Consider the following 19,716-nt stretch of genomic DNA (forward strand, 5'->3'; position numbering starts at 1 on the left):
TTAAAAAATATCTTGGAAACTATAAATTTTTCTTTTGGTAAACTTTACGCAGAAGTTGCTTTTGCTTTAAAATTGTTTTACAGATGTTTTACCAGCAGGAATATAACACATAAACAAGGTAACAACATTTAGCAGTGCATCTGACTAAAAACAAACAATGCTGAATGCACCCATGCTGCTGTTTAGGCTATGTCTACAAGAAAATCTCTCCCAACTCCAGTGCTCCTAAATCTTTGCTTAAAAGGAGAAATTATTATTATTTATTTCCCTTCAAAATAACCACACACTATAACATTTTAATTGTACCAGTTACAAATAATTGGAGTGTAAATTTTCCATTCTGGATGGGAAATTGAGGAAGGACTTCCATGAGGGGGGAGAGCACTAATTAAAATACTACAATTTTCACATTTTCTCTTAGATCTTTTCTCCTTGAATAGCATTCACGCCCTCTGCTCCCTCCAGAGATCCTTGTCTTGCTACTCCAAACAATTTTTCCCAACTGAAAAATAAATAAATAAATAAAAACAACATTAAACTAATCTTCCCTCCTTGGCTGATGCGATTTTTTAAGCAAAGGATGATACAAGATCTGAGTTTCACACTAAAGGCAAATAAAGCTTTAAAATTACCTCATGCGTCATCTGGCTGCACAGACTCCAGGCTCATAGTGAGAACCTCAGGCTTGGTCCTCCCAGCATACAAAGGCAACTCAGTGAATGCCCCCCTCCGCCCGTGGAGACTCGGCCTCAGCTGCCAGCACCACGATACGCAATTTTGCTTTTTAATGAATCGTAAACAATTTGTATGGCAAATGAGTTTGTTTGTTTTAGTTTGGGGGCATCTGTAGGACCAGGTTGTAGAGAGTCTTCACCTATTCCAAGATTTTAGGTGAGAAATGGAGAGCACCCTGGTTCATTTTTATTTTTCCAAATAATAAAGACACACTAGGATGAAAGAAACTGGTTAATGAAAGACTGAGAATAACAACCTCTCTCCTCTTTCTTTCCCTCTCTATCCCCACCCCCTCTCAGAACTCACTCTGGCTTACAGTATGGGACTTTCTACACTTTTCAGTAACTAACTGGAAGTCAGTGGACTAGATTAATCTTAATTTCTTTTTTAAGTATAAATTTGACCTTTGTCTTTAACAGACTACTTTTGTTTCAGAAACATATTTTGTAATATGAAATAACAAGAGTTATCTCTGTACTCTATCGCTTTTGGGGGGTTGAAGTTAATGCTGTCTTGAGGGACATAGGATACTTAGAAAATAATAAATATATTCTTATATTAAAATAGAGCAAGAGAGGACTCTGGATATCCCCAAGTCAAATAAAAAAATTTTTATTCAAACCAGGAAGTTGTCAACAATGTAGAGCTAACAAGCGACCAGGGTTGTAGCATGAACATTTTACCAGTAATTACCTTTGGCGCGGCTACTTATGAGAAATCTTTTGATATCTGAACCTCTTCTCTAATGCTTTAATCATGCAAATCAAGAAATAGATATTGCATATCAAGTTAATCTAGCTGCATTGTGACATCTCTAGTTGAAATCTTCTGAAAAGGAAACTAAAGAAAATCCTCATGAAAATTTCCTCTGATCCATATGAAGTGGAAGCATCCCGGATACACACATACACTTCAAAATGTAATTTTATAATACTTAATATATTATAGAGAGAGAAAGGAAGAGAGAAATAGTGGAAGTAAAATTACCCCTATTCTACCCTGATTCTACCCTGATCAACTTTGAATCAAGGTTTGACAAAATTTTCTTCTTCACAATAATTTAGTGATAAGAAGGTGTTATAGGACAATTTGTATGTATACTTCAAAATATATTTGTCTTTCTTCTGCTATTCAATTTGAACATTCATGCAAACTATGTATTGAGGACTACTAGATCATTCTATAACTTGCTTCACCTAAGCCAAGTCCCCAAGAACTTATTTTGGAAACATTTTCATTAGAAACTAATATACAATTTTTCAGTCAATAATGTCCATCATTTAACCCAAACTTTTACAAGTCAGTTTTTGTATAATGAGAAAATAATTGGACAATAACTATTCTATATTGTCTCCCATAAAACCTATGTTTAAAAGTGAATATATCAAAATTAGCATGATACTTCTATGCCATATTGACTTACCTGTATTTAAGAACTCAAAAAGAAAAGGAGAGAAAAGAAACCCAATTGACAGCCTTCACACAGCAGATACAAAAATAACTCAGCTTTCACAGAAACCTTCTATTGCTGTTGGCTTGGATTCACTGTTTTTAAGTTTCGCATCTTTAAATTTGTGCTCCAGTTTCTAATATGCAAATTCCCAAATGAACAACTTCTGTGAATGACCATTTTCGATATGCTTTTGAAGACATTGCCTAATGAAGATTTATCTAAGAATTTGTACTAACCCTTACGTGTGTTATTAAAAATAACCTGGGGATTGCAACAATAGCTATACATTTTTTAACTCAAAAAGAAGAGATTCTGGAAATAAGTAAGCATATTATATTCTCAGCACCTTGTATGTTTTTAAGAATCCATGATAGATAAACTTCTACACCTTTATGTCACACATTTTTACACTTCAAAATATTTTCAGGCACAAAATAGTGACTGAATCTGAACTTTCTGTTAAATGCACAATTTTTATATTTTATGCATCATTGTAAATATATTGCTTTCTAAGAATATCTGTGAACGTCAAAGGTTTGGGATGTTCTAACCATTATTTTTGCACAGCATTAACACTAATCAATTCTAAGCCAAATTTGAAGGATATAAGGTTGAGTCTGAGTTTTCCTTTCCCCCACATGCATTAAACATTTATCCTTATCATTTTCCTTCAGTTTATCCCTGTACAACCTCTTTTAAAATACCATTTACTATTCTTAGAGAGAAGCAAATACATTAAACTAGTTCCTTTTTCCCTCTTAATCTAATTATGATGCAAATATACTTCATTCGGAAATGTGATTGGCTACTTAAGCTAGCCTATGTACTTCTACTATCTTTCTAAAAATCTTGATTTCCTGTTGTTATGCTCATATTTCTCCTGTGAACTTTAGACAGTGAAATAAGTGCTTTGTCCTTACTTATTTTCTAGTAGGTTTTCCTTCACCTGTCCTGAATATTGTCAGGAATGTTTCTAATTTAAAACCAAAAGAACCAGGGGCTGATTAGAAGACAGGAAATTGGGGGATTAAACTGTCTGGTTGCACTTCCTTTATTTATCAGCACTCCGTAACTCACTCTAGATTACACACTCAATGGGACAGTTTGTACAATGCATTGTTCTCTCTGGATGTTTGCAAATGCATACTGCCTGTGAGGGTCTCTGTGTGGTGTGTGCATACGTGCATGCGTGCGTGTGGGAGCATGCACATGGATCTGTGTTTATCTGTGTGTGCATCAAGAATATGACGAGAAAAGATTCAGCAGCTGGGAGTTATAAGCAAATGCTTTTAAGTGGGATAGTTCTGAACCAAAAAGGGCTTCTGCTATGTATATGGAAGTTTATCTAAAGACTATAATCCCAGGATATTCTCAAAACTTTCTTATTCAAACAGGACTGTGAAACCAAGCCAATAAACAGGGGAGGGGGGCGTAGCAGAGTGAGATACACTTTGGGGGAAATGAAAAATCAAGTAGCACTTATGCAAGCTATCTCTCCGCAGTTCTTCTTGGAATTGCCAACACTAGGATTCTTGAGTAGAGAAGATCCAAAGTGAGGGAGGGAGTTCGCCTAAGATGCTGCCAGAGCCTCACAAACCACCTGAGAAAGGCTTCTTTCTTACTGTGACAACAGGTTTAAAGGCTTTGGGTGAGCTTGTACTATGAAATAGGGGCTTGACAGGGAATGAAATAGTAAATCAGGACAAGAATCTAAGGATTCGCCTTATGCCATTAGATCAGGCAAAATTAATACCAGCAAAAACCAAACCACTGTTGCAGATTTCACTGGGTTGTTTTCTAGAAACTGGGCTGAGAATTCTCTCTTGACCTCACTCAACTTAGCTGTCTTATTCTCAGTCACCAATGATAGTGCTCAATAAGCATTTGTTGATTTGACTGAAGAGAGTCTCAATAAATGTGTAACAGTCTTTCCTGCTTTTAACCGCAGTGGTGGAGCACACCAAGAAAAACAGAAGAGGAAGCAGAGGGGAAGGCACAATCTGGCAAAATGAGTTAGCCATTCAGATCAGTAAAGCTGGGAGTTTTAACTTAAGGCCTTCATTTTCTTTATGGCAGTCCATTTCTTCATTTATTTACCAAATATGTATTATTGAGAATCCAAAGGGACAGAGAATAAAGCATCAGCTACTGCTGGCCCTGCCAGCTACCCAGCTACTGTCAAGCAAGCTTTAACAGCACTAAGGAATCCCTCAGTACCTAACTGAATATTTCACCCTAACATTATGTTGGCTGGTAACTATCAGAAGAATCTGTGCTAAATGCTTTGCATATATTCTTTCACTGTGCTAGGTGCTTTGCATATATTCTTTCACAGAATTATATTATTATATTCTTACTTTATCTCTTTAGATAGATAGATACATAGAGACAGACAGAGAGATACATACATACATAGATTCCATACATAGATACATAGATAGATAAATAGATGAGGAAAGAGAAAGGATTAGGGAAAGGGAGAGAATGAAGGAGAGGGAAAGGAGAAACATATATATATGGCTCATATATATTAGTACATGTGTATATGCATATATATGTACATAATATGTATGAATGTATACATATATGTGTGTATATGACTATATGAACACATATCATACATATACATATTAGATTAGGCTTTCAAGACTAGATAAGGCTATCCTTGTCCCTGTGAATGTGTGCATGCTCAGGATGGACAACTCAGACTATACGGTCTACTTGCTTTACTTAGATCTAATGTGTCTTAAATGAAGGACAAGTATAGCATATTACATAATGCTATTCAGAGCATTAAGGAATTGGGACTGTCCATTCATAGGGTAGCATTCTGGGGGCACGTAAATACTTGCTTAACTAATAGAGGCAGAAAATGTTAAGGTGTCAAAAAGCAAGAGCTAGATGGGGGCAGGGGAGAGTACAGTCATAATATTCTATGCACACCCTATGAAACTAGGAAAGTTAAAGTAGGGGTTGAGTTGTGAGGGATGGAGAGAGAAGAGAAAAGGGGTTATCTCAGTCATGATGCATTGTACTTATAAACTAACATGCTGAAAGGTAATCCCTTTGTACAACTACTTAAACGTAATAAAAGTATAATTTAAAAAGAGAAAGAAAGAGTAACACACTGGTCTTGTGATGCCTGGCCTCTGTCTCAGTGGACTTCTCCATATTCTCATTATGCAAAGGAGAAATCTAGTATCCATTGCTAACTAAAGAAATTTATGAAAGACTGGGTCATTAGAGCATGCACCTTCCATGAAAACGTGCAGAAAATGCATGGTTCAGGGAAATCCAGTGAGGTTAATTGTTGCTGAACATTATAGACATGTTTTTTTCTGTTTTATTGCCTTTGTTGAGCAAATATTTTACTTGTAGTTTTAAATGAAGCATGTCATTTTTAAGGCCATCTTTCCAAAGAAAATGGTTTTTGATCTGACTCTCTCCCTCCTGCCCTCCCTCTCTCTTTCTCTCTTAAGCAGAAATGCCAACATAGAACAGCATCGCTGTTTAATATTTTTTCATTGCTATAGAAAATGCTAATTAAAGGTTTATTTCAATGCAGGGATTGCTGTAATAGAAGACACAATGCAAGGTATCTATTGCCTAATGGCAACAATTTTAATATACTTACTACAAGTAAACATCTATTTTCCAGACAACTGCTGACTATAAACAATATGTCTCAGCCAAAGCTCTTTAATGGTGCCACATGTTGGACAGATTTTATTCCTTATAATCCAAGTTCCTTTTGTAAAACACAATATGCACATACTTGCCTTGTGGACTGTTTTAAATTCATGATCATTGGGAATACCAACCAAGTCAAAGGTGGGGATGCATGATTTTGAGAAGAGCATCTTTCTACAAAGTCCAAATTCATGGAGGAATCCAGGAAAGTGGTAGCTGAATTCGGCCTTCAACATATGCAGCTGACTACCCCCTCCCCACTAGCATGTCCCATCCCCTTTACAACTAAGGGGTAAACAATTCTATATCCAGCTAGGTGTTGAGAACACTTAGGTCCCCAAGAATGGCCCCATCTGCCTCCTCCTATGCATTCTGAAACCACCCTGTCCCCTGCAAATGTGTGCCTTTTAGTCCTGCTGATGAAATGTCTTAGCAGCTGGGTTTAATAAACTCCTTTCAAATGTTGAAAAGATAAACATTGTCGACTCAATAATTGATTCCATCCATTCATTTAGGAATCAATTAAAATCATTGTGCATTATTTAGTTGTGTCTGATTTTTAGACAGCCATAGCCTCAGTTCTCATCTTTGTAAGCATGTGAGAACTGTTAACAGGTGTTCTGGGCTATACTGTCTCCTAGTAAAATAGTAGGGAATTTTGAACATGTTTAAGGCAGTGCCCAATACTAAGGCTGAAATCTTACACAATGGTGATGATGGTAGGACAGCTTAAGAAAGAAAACATGCTAAGAATTAAAGGGGAGAATTATAGAAGGGACTGGTATAACTTCCCAATTGGAAAATCAGTAAATAGGGCTGGACATGGGTTCATTCCTGTAATCCCAGCTACTTTGGAGGCAGAGATAAGATTGTGCTTCAAGGTAAATGTGAGCATGAAAAAAGTGTTATCAGACCCAATCTCTAAAAAAAGCTAGATGTGATGGAACACACCTGTAATCTCAGCTTCTCAGAAGTAATAGATGGAAGATCATATTCCAAGGCCAACCCAGGCAAAAATATAAGATCCTATCTCTGTACAAAAAAATCATTTGAGTCATGGCTCAAGTGACAGAAAACTTGCCTAGTAAGTATAAGGCCCTAAGTTCAAATCCTAATATTGTCAAAAAATATTTTCATGGAGAAAAGTCAAGCAATAATATAGAAAGTCTCAAATGCAATTCAACTAGGCAGTAGAGGCAGTAATATAGTGCAAGCAGAGTGGAGAATGGTGTGCCTATGACAAACTAGAAACTAAAACCTATTTGCCACCAAATAACAACAGCAGCAGAGCAACTCTACTGAACAGTTGTGCTTCCTCCAAGCCTGTTTTGAGCCACTCTTCTCCCTGAGCATCTTCCAGCCAGTTCACTTATTAGTTCCTCAAAACCCTCAAAACCTCATACCCTACACAAATTCCCCTTTCCCTAGAAAGTGATTCTCCTTTTGAAGTTAACACTCCAACTACCATTCTCCACAAACCAGGCTTCTCAGGAAGCCATCCTTGCCCCACTCCCTGGACTGTCAGAGAACTCTGTCTCTGTTATTCTCTCAAACACTTCAGATATTCTTTCACATACAGAGTGTTGTTTATATTCACAAATGTGTTATTCATTTATTGCTTTCTGCTTCTCTCACACTACTGTACAACCCATTAAAGACAATACTTTTGCCCCTATGTTTTCTTCAACCAAGGACAGTACCCTGGGCGGAGTAAGTGGTATTTATTCATCTAACATGCAAATGGATGGTAGAATAAACATTGGCATACTGTTCATTCTTTTTACCATAATTCTTTTCCATACAGACAAAGATACTTAAAAGTGAATAGAGTCTCTCTTCTCTTTATTTCCCCCAATAAAATGGAAGTTGGCAATTCAAACTAAGAGCCTGGATTTGAGTCTTGTACCTGTCACGTGCTACAAATATGCCCTGGCTCTATAATTTCACATCCATGATTACTGAAGTTTAATCAGTTGATAAGACTATTGTGGTACTGGCCTATGATAAACATTTAGCCAATGCATCATTATTATTACTATTGGCATTAAAATAGTCCCAAATCTCCCTCCATAATCTATGTGGCTTTTAAAATGCCCCTTAACTTCTAGGTTTGTCAGTGTCATCATCTTTAAAATAATAATATCAGTCTCCCCACATGCTTCACAGGGTAATTTTAAAGATCAAATGAATTAGCAGGGAGAAAAGCCTCTCTGATCATTAAAAGGGAGACTCACATGGTAGAAGCCACTGTTGAAAACTCTAAAAACACAGGATCAAACTAGAGACAGTCGACAAATATTTTCATGGCTTTATGTTTCCTTTCTGATAGTCCTGATAGAAAAATGAGAACTGATTTCTTGTCAGGGATAACAAGTACTTGATAATTTAGAGTATTTCATGAGTATATAAATGGAGGAGGGAAAAGAAATGAACAGAGTATAGTTTAACAATATATCATGCAGAATGAAAATGCCTTTACTCAACCCCTATCCAAAGCTCTCTAGCAGTACAATCTCAGGCAAATTGTTTAATCTGCTAACGTTAAGTTAGAGCAATAGTAGTACCTGCTTCAAGCATTGGAAAGGATTAAATTACATGTCTAAATCATTGACAACATGCCTGATACTTGTTATACACTTCATATAGGTCAGCCAACATTAAGGTGTAATTATTTTCATTGTTGTTATCACTATTATTATTATTTAGATCAATAGTTAAGAGTCTATGAAAATAGTTAAGCAGTTAAAGAACATCTAACACACTCATTTGTTCAAAATGTTATATTCATATTTGAAGGCAAAGAAATGACTTTCCTAGTGTATTAGTTGGCCCCAATCACTCAGCTTGAGCCATGTGATTCAGACACATTCTCGGAAGCAAAAAGGTTAGAAAATCACATCCAGTGAACAATATCTTCATCCCAACGTATAGACATCATACATTTTTGTAATAAAACTTCATCCTAGCCAATGTGTTCTTTCTCAAGATACAAAACCCAGCTCCCTAGACAATTGTTCAGCAAGAAAGACTTGGAATAATTTTTGTGTAACTTAAATTCCTGCCAGGTTACAACCATGCTTTCTCTACTTGGAATCATCACATGTCCAATTCAGCCCAGTTATGCTCACTCAACAGTTTTCTTCTAACATCAGTGACCTCTTGTTCCCTTGGGACACCAAACCATAGCCTTTGTACAACAAATTTGACTTATATTCATTTTTGTAAGCAGCAGTGAAAATAAATTAATAATGATTATTATTATGTGCACTCACTCAAGAAGGCTATATTAAGAAATGATGATGCCTTAAACTTATGAGTAAGGAAAATAATGATTCTAGGTGATACCCAAATGCTCACTAATGTGAAATGAATTTTTGAGCAAATAAAAGACATTCCTAAGGTGGACAGCTGCCTACTGTGTAAGATGCCTGGGTGCTACAATCTGCCCATCCAGAGTACTCTAAAACATAAGAATAATAACTCCTCCTATCCACACAGGAGGCAGAGATCTGAGGATTGTAGTTCATAGCCAGCCCTGATAGGAAGTCTATGAAATGCTTATCTCCAATTAAACACCAAAATAAGGAGAAGAAGAAGGGAGGGAGGGAGGGAGGAAGGAAGGGAGGGAGGGAGGGAGGGAGGGAGGGAGGGAGGGAGGGAGGGAGAGGGGGAGAGAGAGGGAGGGGGGAAGAAAAGAAAAGAAAGGAAAGAAAAGAAAAGAATTGCTGAAAATGGAGCTGTGGCTCAATTGGTAGAGGGCTTGTCTTGAGTGAAAAAGCTCAGGGACAATACCCATTCCCTAAGTTCAAAACCAATAACACACACACACACACACACACACACACACACACACACACACACACACACAAAATTATGCATTTTCAGTAGTATTAAAACTAATAATAACAGATAACATGTACTGGGCACATTCATGGGCCAGGCCCTCCTTGAACTACTTTTCTTGACCTCTACAACATGCTCCCATCATAGTCTGTTATGTATTTTCATTTTACAGTTTAGAAGCCGAAATTTTTAGTGAATGAAGTGACTTACCTAAGATTGGTTCAAAAGCTAATTAGTGGCTAGTCTATGATATCTACACTGTTCCAAAACTCAAAGTTCACACTCTAAGCAACCTGACTATACTACCTAATTAAATGTCATATTTCATTAATGTTGGCTTGTAGGACTTGTCTTAGTTATTAATCATATTAGTTATATTTTTCACATGAAGAGTGATATGCACAAACCTCAGTAGGATCCAGGAATTAACTAAGGTCACAGACTTACATACCCTCTGCAAAGGGTAATAATGAGCTCCTATGATAATGAGATCAGTTCAAAGAATTTGCAGACTTCTGGTTTCAAGGCCTCTATCAGGAGTCCCTGATAAAATATTTTCCAGCCCACTCAGGCTTAAGACACAAAAAATGATTCTTATTGTTTTAAATACTAGCAGTACTATGGATGAGCTTACTGATAATTCTGGTAGGAAGTTCCACTAACTACATGTCTGTGATATTGAATAGAAATATATGTACATGGCTCATGACTACTATGCTTCAAAAATAAAATACCCACTTATTCATAGTAATAGGAAGACCTTGTGTCATTTCCACACTCTTCCTACTAATTACCAGAAGTATACATGGAGGTGCCTTTTTCTCTTTTGATACTCATATTTCTGTACCCATTGAGCTAAGTCACTGCCAAATAAGTGTGACAGCAAAGCCAGTGATGGCACATCTCCATGTTGAGTAAACCAAGTCCTGCTAGCAAAATCCAGCTGACAAAGAAGTAGGGAAAAGTCCAAGTGTCTTTGCAAATTCACAATTGTAGTTTTATGTATTGTTTCTGCACTGAAAACTGTGTGTTTAGGCATTGAATGAGGAAATGTTCTTAGCACAGAGAAGAATAGTAGGAAGATTCTAATAAATGAATCTCATAGACAGTTACAAATCTAGGGAAGAATTCCACTAGAATCTAACTGGAAAGCATGTAAAATCACAAGAGCAATCCTCATGCCTCATGTAAAAAAAAAATCCAGTAAATACTGGGCACAAATAGTCTTCTGCTCATTTGAAATGGATAAATACAAACAAAACTCAAAAGTAGTAGATGCTGCTGAACAAGAATAAATAAAAAGAGACTTGGAAAGAAAATTAAACATCATCAAGTATGAAAAAAAAGATGTCCTATAGTCACAAGAATAGAAAATCATTAGAAGTAAAAAACTTAGAGTGAAATAAAAACTGGATTAAAAAACATTTTATATGAGATTGTCAAGGAAACTAATCATGTATTAGCAGTGTTAACACTACTATGAGGCAGAATGGTAGTCATTTCAAATTGCTGATACAGCAATTTGAAAGTCATATTTTTCAAAACCTTTCCCATAGACTATTATACCAAATAAAAAACCTCATATGACAGGGGATGATGCCTATCCCAAGAACTGAAAATCCAACTCAAGGTTCTTTTTAAGATGTTTCCAAAACAATTGGCTAGAAAGCAATAACAAAAGATATGAGAGATAAGTCATTCTGAACTACATGGGAGTTCGAGGCAGAGAGCACATGCTAGAACTAATGAACTGAGCAACATTTCCCATATCCCAGGCCAAAGTGAAGGAAAATGTACACTTACACTCAGCCTGTACTACAGAAAGGAGTAAAAATAAAGAGATCTACAAAGCCAGGTGCCAGTGGCTCACAACTGTAATCCTTAGCTGTTCAGGAGGCTGAGATCTGAGAATCTAAGTTGTAAAGCCAGCCAGGGGAGGGAAATCCATTGCTGTCATCTCAAATTAACCACCAAAAAGCTGGAAGTAGATCTATGGCTCAAGTGGTAGAGCATTAGCCTTGAGTAAAAAAGCTTGGGGACAGTTCCCAGGCGCGCGCCTGAGAGCGGGGGAGAGACAGAGGGAGAGAGAGGGGAAGAGAGAAGGGGAGAGAGAGGTAGAGAGGGGGGGGGGGAGAGAGAGAGAGAGAGAGAGAGACCGACAAAATCAAGTGGATAGGAAAGTAAAATTTTGATGAATGATTTTTTTCACATAGAAGACATGGCCAAATTTTTTAATTCTACCTAATTTTGACTTTGATAATTAAAAAATGAAGGTCACAGGCTGCTTTTTGAAATTTTGAAGTTGGATAGAGATGTATACCTTCCCAATTACCAAGGAAATACAAATGCATGTATTGTCCTATATATGCCACTCCAAAGCAATAGCAACAACAAAATAAAAAGGAAATGAAATCAAGTAAAATATAACAACAAAAGTTAGCAAAACAGTCTCTATGGCAATAAATATAAGTGGTAAATTTAGTATTATATGTATATATATTCTTAGTTGGGAGTAACAACTATCTACTACTTTCACAAAACACAATGAAAAGTATTGAGTTTGACAAGAAATGTACTCATTACCTTACATATATAATTGTAACCCCTCTGTATGTCACCTTGACAATAAAATTAAACTTTAAAAAAATGTTTAAAAAGTAAAGCAAGAGTGAGTTATTAAATAGAATGAAATGAAAACTTTGATAAAGTAGGTTTCAAAGCAAACACAATCAAATCAGGCATTAGACCATAAATATAGTAATTTTTGTTTATTGTTTATGTTGATAAACTGGCAAAGGTACAGTCCTAATTAATATGTTTTGCATCACTTTACTTAATATCAAATGATATAAAAGAGAAGTTAACACAATCACAATTTGTTAGTGTAATTTAACCAGATTTATCCAACTTTTAAGTGTTCAGCTATACAAGAAATAATGACATAAAAATTTGGATAAACATAAATAGCAATATTAAAGTGGCAGAAAGTGTTGGCCTTATAGACTATGCTTTCTTTTAGAATATTCACACAATCTTTACCAAAACCTGTACTATGGATGTTCTGGTGAATGGACAGTCACACACATACACACATGCACATGCATACAGAAGAAAATCCAAAATGGAAGATGTCATAGACCTTTCCTTGTTTTCTAGACATATCCAATAAAAGTAGGAAATAATCACAAAGAATCATCAGCATCAGACTTAGTGACACAATTATTTCCATTTAAACCAGTGATATAAGTATGTAAGATTCTCACAATTACCATTAGCATTTCTTAATGTCTTAAAAGCTCTGACAAACTCCCAAAGACATGAAACAGAAATACAAGGTGCAATCATTGAACAAAAATTTAAATTATGTTGTTTAGGGGTGACCTGATTAAATACTTGGAAAACCCAAAAAGAACTAAATAACATTTTAAAAGAAGCTGTTGACAATAACTGATTATTAAAGCGATTGCCAGACATAATTATATAAAGTGATGGCTGTTAAAATGGCTTATGGGGAAAAACTCTATTCCAAATGGTAACAAAAATCAAAGCATAAATTACAAAGAAATAAGAAAAGTTTGTAATTTAAATGAATAGACAATAGATCATTATTGAGATTTTAATAAACATATTCTTAGTGGAAGGATATTGTACACTGTATCTTTTTTTTTTTTTTTTTTTTTTTTTTGCCAGTCCTGGGGCTTGGATTTAGGGCCTGAGCACCGTACCTGGCTTCTTTTTGTTCAAGGCTAGCCCTTTACCTCTTAAGCCACAGTGACGCTTCTGGCTTTTTCTGTTTATGTGGTGTTGAGGAATTGAACCCAGGGCTTCATGCATGCTTGGCAAGCACTCTGCTGCTAAGCCACATTCCCAGCCCATTCTCACTATATCTTAAACACTGTAAAAATAAGTTGTTTCCCAAGTTAACTTACAGCTGCAAGGCTCTCCATATCAAAGTCTTAAATGTATTGAGTTTGTCTGTGGCTTCATTAGAGCATAGTGAAATTTATATAGCAGAGAATTAACTTTCTAACTACTAAATTCCATGTAAACCTATGAGATAATGATATGCTCTTTGTAAGAAAGTAATATATTATACCAAGTTTCCAGAAAATGTAATCACTAAGTAAGCCAGGTCCTTGTACATGTTAGGCAAGGGCATTAACACTCAGCAACACCACCCCCCCCCCTACCTAAAGTTCTCTACATTTCTTGCATGGGAAATACTTGTGTATTGAGTCAGTTCATAAGAGGTACAAAAAAGGAGCTGGGTCTCAGACAGAGCCCAAGCTCACCCCAGAGGCAGCCTCAGCTGTCCCTGAGGACAGTTGTTACGTGCTTTGTTTGGTATTTTGAGCACTGGTAGGTGCTTTGGTATTTTCATCATGGTATATTTGTTGAAAACTTGTGTTCGGAATTTAATTTTGTTCATCTTATACCTTAGTGTATTTCACCTTAGTGAAATACAAAGAGATTTTGTTATTTACACAACACATGTAGATAACAGATGAATCTGTCTCCCACCAGTGAGCCTGCAGATCCCACTCACTCCCTTGTAGGGACCCCAACTGAGGAGGTATCAGCCTCACTGGAGGCAGCTCTTACTAACGTGTCAGAGCTCATATTGCAGGTCACTGAGACACACATAAAGTCACAGCAATGAGGTCTATGTCTGATGTAGAGCTAAGGTTGGGGCTAAAGTTAAAGTTTGGGCTAAGGTCACGTTAATATTAGGATTAACCTGAAGATCGAGTTAGTGTTTATGTTTGTTTTTTTTGTTTTGTTTTGTTTTTTTGGCCAGTCCTGGGCCTTGGACTCAGGGCCTGAGCACTGTCCCTGGCTTCTTCCCGCTCAAGGCTAGCACTCTGCCACTTGAGCCACAGCGCCACTTCTGGCCGTTTTCTGTATATGTGGTGCTGGGGAATCGAACCTAGGTCCTCGTGTATCCGAGGCAGGCACTCTTGCCACTAGGCTATATCCCCAGCCCAGTGTTTATGTTTTAACAGTAACTGTGTTAGATTAGGACTTAGGGAAGGACTGAAGTTTAGGTTCCACTTTGTTTTAGACTTAAGATTAGTGGGGGAATGTACAGATTGGAAGAAAGGAACTCTCAGTTCATGCCTGTAATCATAGCTACTCAAGAGGCCAAGACGTGGAATATCTTGGTTCAAGAGAAAAGTCTGTAAGATCCCATCTCCAAAATAACCATCAAAATGCCAGACTGGAAGCATGATTCAAGTAGTAGAGCACAAGCCATGAGCAGGAAATCTAAGGAAGAGCAAAAGACCCAAATTCAAACCTACATCCAGGCCAAAGAAAAGAAAAGTAAAGGCAGGAGCCAGTAGTGTATACCTATTATCCTAGCTACTCAAGAGGCTGAGTTCTGAGAATTAAGAGTCAAAGCCAGCCCCAGAGAAAAAGTTCACAAGGCACTTATCTCCAATAAATCAACTGGAACTGGAGGCATGGCTCATGTGGTACAGTACCCTGTGAGTAAAAATCCAAGCGAGAGTGTAAGGCCCAGAGTTCAAGCTTTGGTATTAATACACACTCATGTACACACACACACACACACACACACACACACACAGTGTGACTGATCTGAATTTGAATTTGTAGAAGTTTGATAAATATTTATAAGATATATGAATCTTTTTACCAATACTTATTGAAACAATACACAGACAAGGGAACAGGAAGTTATACTCCAGTAGCAACTTGTATGATGAAGGTTTGCACAAGATGTCTAAAGGGACATTAAAATCCCATCCTGGGATGTGAGCTAGGTCTTAATAGAAATTCTTCAGGGAGAGATGTGGACATCTCAGTGAAGCAAACAGAACCTGTAGAAGCAACAAGATATAAGAAGAAAGAATGTTCAATGTGTTCTATGCAGTGCCATTGAAGCCAGAGTTCAAGGACTTGGCTACACGCACATGAGCTGAGGGGTAAATAGACCATGCTAAGAAAATGGATATTTAATTAGCATTGGTGACTTTCTAAGTTACTGACATTCTTTATAAAACCTAACAGCATATTTTCCTGCCCCAACAAATATTAGGCTGAGTCTTTCTTTCATGCCTGAGGAGTTGATGGGTTCAGAATCATTGCTCTGAACATTGCTTTATGACTATGTTGACTTTAAATTTAGAAATAAGAAGTTAGCATTTATTGGACACTATACTGTGTGCCAGGAATTGCGTGACTTTTCAAACATTCATTGAAACCTTTCTGAGTATAGGTAGTGTTATTTTCAATGTTCAAATTTAAAAATAAAGAAAAATTGATACTGGAAAAAAGTTACTAATATTTCCCCGTGCCATCATACTACTCCAAGGTAGTCCCAAGTTTTATGGTGTTTCCTTTGAACTTGAACTGGAGACAAATCCCCTTAAATAGAAAATTATGACCCTTCTTGTGGATGGTGAGTTTCTTCAGTCCGTTCTCTTTTTCTCTCCCCCAGTCCCTCCTCTCCAGGAAAGTAGGCAGAGATGTCCCCATTGATTTTGGTATGCAATACAAAACTTTAGAGAAAAACTGATAACAATTTCTATTCTTGTAGTAGTTCTGTTGCCCTATAAACAAGAGAAAAATGCATGTGGCCGCTTAGCATAGTCTGGAATAATCAAAACATTTTAAGTCACTTTCCAATGAATTCTATTATTACTACAAGCCCTGGGGGTTAAACATTGGAGGTCTGAAATGAGCTACACTGGAATCAGATCCTTAAGCTATGTCAGTATCTGCAGAAAGAGCTTATTAAAAGAGCTGTAATCTCATCTCAAGTTGTGGATCAGACTCCTTTCTTTTCTTTTTCATTTTTTTTAAATTTTATTGTGAACCTGATGTACAGAGGGGTTACAGTTACATAAGGAAGATCATGAGTACAAAAACAAATGCCCTCAGATTCCTCTCTATCCTATTGTGCCCACGGTGTGCTGAAATCTCTTCCTCCCTCCCTTCCTTCACAATATTGAGTGCTTGAGGTGGGCTTGGGTGTGGCTGAGGACTCTAGCTCTGGTTACTGCCACGCCTCCTTCTGATGTGAACCCTGCTCCCTTTCCATTGTTTTCGGAGGGAACTTGATAACTGTGCCACCCAGCACGTGGATCTGGGCTGGGGTAGCTGAAGTTGTCCCACTCTGCCCTACCAAAAGAGGAAAGCAGGAGGGCTATTTAACCTACCTCAAAAAGTAAAGAATCTCCCATTTGACCTACTTCACATGATTTCCTCAATTGTCCCACTTAGGTGAGGTAGGCCATCACCTTCATGCTGTAGAAGGAGGTGTAGAATCTAAGTTTCTATCACTGACATGTCACCTATGTATACACAGCCACAGCATGTGCACCTTCCTTTAGAAGGAGTCATCAACTTCCTCCCTGGGTCCTAGAAGAGTTCGAAGGCACCTGAGCAAAAGTGAGTGTTTAGAGTTGGATAGTTCTGCCCCCATATTTGCCCAGGAAGCAGAGAGGACCAGAAGCAAAAGAAAGAAGCCATGAGGAACCTGAAGCATTGGAATCCAAAGGCAAATGCCACTCACTTCTCTTTCCACAATTGATTTTGCTCTCTTTGCTGAAAAATATTTTAACTATTCTCCAACTTTTGTTCTTAGCCGCAGCACCCACTAAGGATGCATATAGATATCATCTAAGTAATGACTTATTTTACCTAATCTTCACATGAAATTCCTGGATTTTCCCTCTAACCTTACAAGGCATCATTTATTGGTTAACATAGAGAGTTATTTTTCTCCCTTCAAAGATGAAATCAATACAAATCCCCAAGCCAGAATATGCACTCATGCCTCAAGGATCCATCTCTCAGTGAGATGGCCTAGACATTCTCCATGACCCCTGAAATGACTTCAAGAATAATTGCAGTTCATCTTGAAGTTTTGGGGAATACAAATCGATCACTTCTGAGTGAATAGAGATGGTGCTGATCTTTGTTGTGTTGTGCCAGGTTTTCTGAAAGCATGTTCTGCAAAAACACTACTTGTTGTGGTAGATAGCTTAGGATATACTAAAGACTAGCCAAGGAAAGCTCTTTTTATTGACTCCTGAAACTTACAATGTCTGTAACATGCTACTAATCTGCTTGATGAGTCTCCAAGAATAACTTAAAGGTAAGCATCGCTCCCCAATCTTAGTGTGGGACCTTGAGCTAGTTAAGATTTTTCATTAATTGATTTTATTTTAAATTAATATACTTTCATAATATGAGAGGGCTTCATTTTAGCCATGGTGTAGATGCCACAGTGTACCCTGAACAAATTCAACCTTCCCCAATATTCCCATGATCCTTTCCTCCCTCCTAACAGTGTTTAGTGAGTTTCATATGCTGTCCTCATATGTGTGTTATGTTTTTTATCCCTTTATTCCTCAGTCTCCTTTCCTCCCCTGCTTTCCTCTGGATTTCCCCTTTTATATTTGTGTTCTGTAATTATTATCATCATTACCATCCTCATCATCCTCATCATTTCATTATCATTTTAGGTATAAATTCTACAAAACTGTAAAATATGTGATACTTGGCTTTTAGATCATGAATTATCTCCCTCAACACAATGATCTCCAGTTCCATCTACTTGCCTGCAGGTAATATAATTTTAGTTTTCCTTATGGATGAGTAATAGTCTATGGGGTGTGTGCCATCTTGTCTTTATTTTTTTTAACTCTAGTTCCAATCTCATCAGAATTACAAGGCTACACTGTATGGTATCCCAGTTACCACCCAGTTTCCACCCAACAGTCCATGGCACCTTTGCACTAAAGGAGTGTGTGTGTGTGTATGTGTGCATGTGCACATGTCCCCCAAATCACTAACACCATTGTGTAAAATTACCTTTGGACTCTGTGTGTAAGAAACATAAATGAATTTGGAATTTAGCCTTGAGTGCCACCCCAAGGTATCTCATATGTGTGCAGATATTACAGAATCTAAAACCTAAAAGACTTCTACTCCCAAGCATTCCAGATAAGGGAAGTAAACCTGTATTAGCCTTCACTTGTCTCCATTATCTAATGAAAATCCCTTCCCAGCCCTGTTACTGCGGTGTGTCGGGGCAGATAAGGACTATCCACTGGGGAAGCTTCAGGAAGAAAGTTTGTAATCATTCCTAACCGGATGAGGAAAAACAGGAGAGGAAACTGACTGAGACTGTTATTAATTATGAAAACAACAATAAAAAGTGTAGTTCTTTTTTTTCCTTTCCATCCTTACCACTTTTAGCATTGATCTTTATCTGAAATGACAAACATTTTCTATGACAATTTGCTTCCACCAAGAACATCTGGTATCTGGCCAGCAACTGTAAATTGATGCTCCCTACTCTAGTGTCTGACTCTGGAAAGGGGCTGGGGGGGAGGGGGTGGATGGCGGGAGCAGAGGCACTGTGGGCTGTGGCTGCTGAGACATTTAAAATGCACGCTCCCCTAATAGGAAACAGAGCAGACTGTGATAGAGAGATGGGAAGGGGAGAAGCTGTGTGAATGGAGCTGGGAGTGAAAAAGGAGGGGCCCCTAGCTAGCAAAGGCTCAGGACCCAGCAGGGAGGCCTGGGAGGATGGAACAAGGAATGGGGTTGCCTGATCAGATAGCAATAGAAAGCCATGAGATAAAATGAGGTCTGCCCTACAGAGAGTCTTGAAGGCAGGTAAGGAATCACCTGACAAGGAAAGCAAAGAGTGAGGAAACCAGAATTCCAGAGAGCCCGGTACCAGAGGAGTGCCTGAAATATGCCTCTTGGTAGATGGACACGTCCTTTTACTTACAAAGCTGCCCATGGAGATGAGTACCTTTTTATCAACAGGGAAACCATCAAGGCATTCAGTAGACAAACTGTGGTCACTTGGCTAAGAGATATTTCAGCTCACAGGATATAGACAGATGCCCCAGAAGGAATCTGTCAGGAACAGTTGAAGTTTATGTCAAGATATTGTTTCCAACATGACCTTAAGAAATTAACTGAAAGTTTTTTGTACAGCAAGAACTCTTGGG

General features: G+C 37.6%; 1 non-coding gene across 1 annotated transcript; it reads left to right on the forward strand.

The window, feature by feature from the left end:
* Positions 1-9,177: 9,177 nt before the first annotated feature.
* LOC125355847 lies at positions 9,178-9,323 on the forward strand. Its single transcript, XR_007211769.1, has one exon. It is a non-coding gene; the product is annotated as a U12 minor spliceosomal RNA (small nuclear RNA).
* Positions 9,324-19,716: the final 10,393 nt, after the last annotated feature.

Source organism: Perognathus longimembris, chromosome 7 (assembly GCF_023159225.1).
Source record: "Perognathus longimembris pacificus isolate PPM17 chromosome 7, ASM2315922v1, whole genome shotgun sequence".
Lineage (NCBI taxonomy): Eukaryota > Metazoa > Chordata > Mammalia > Rodentia > Heteromyidae > Perognathus > Perognathus longimembris.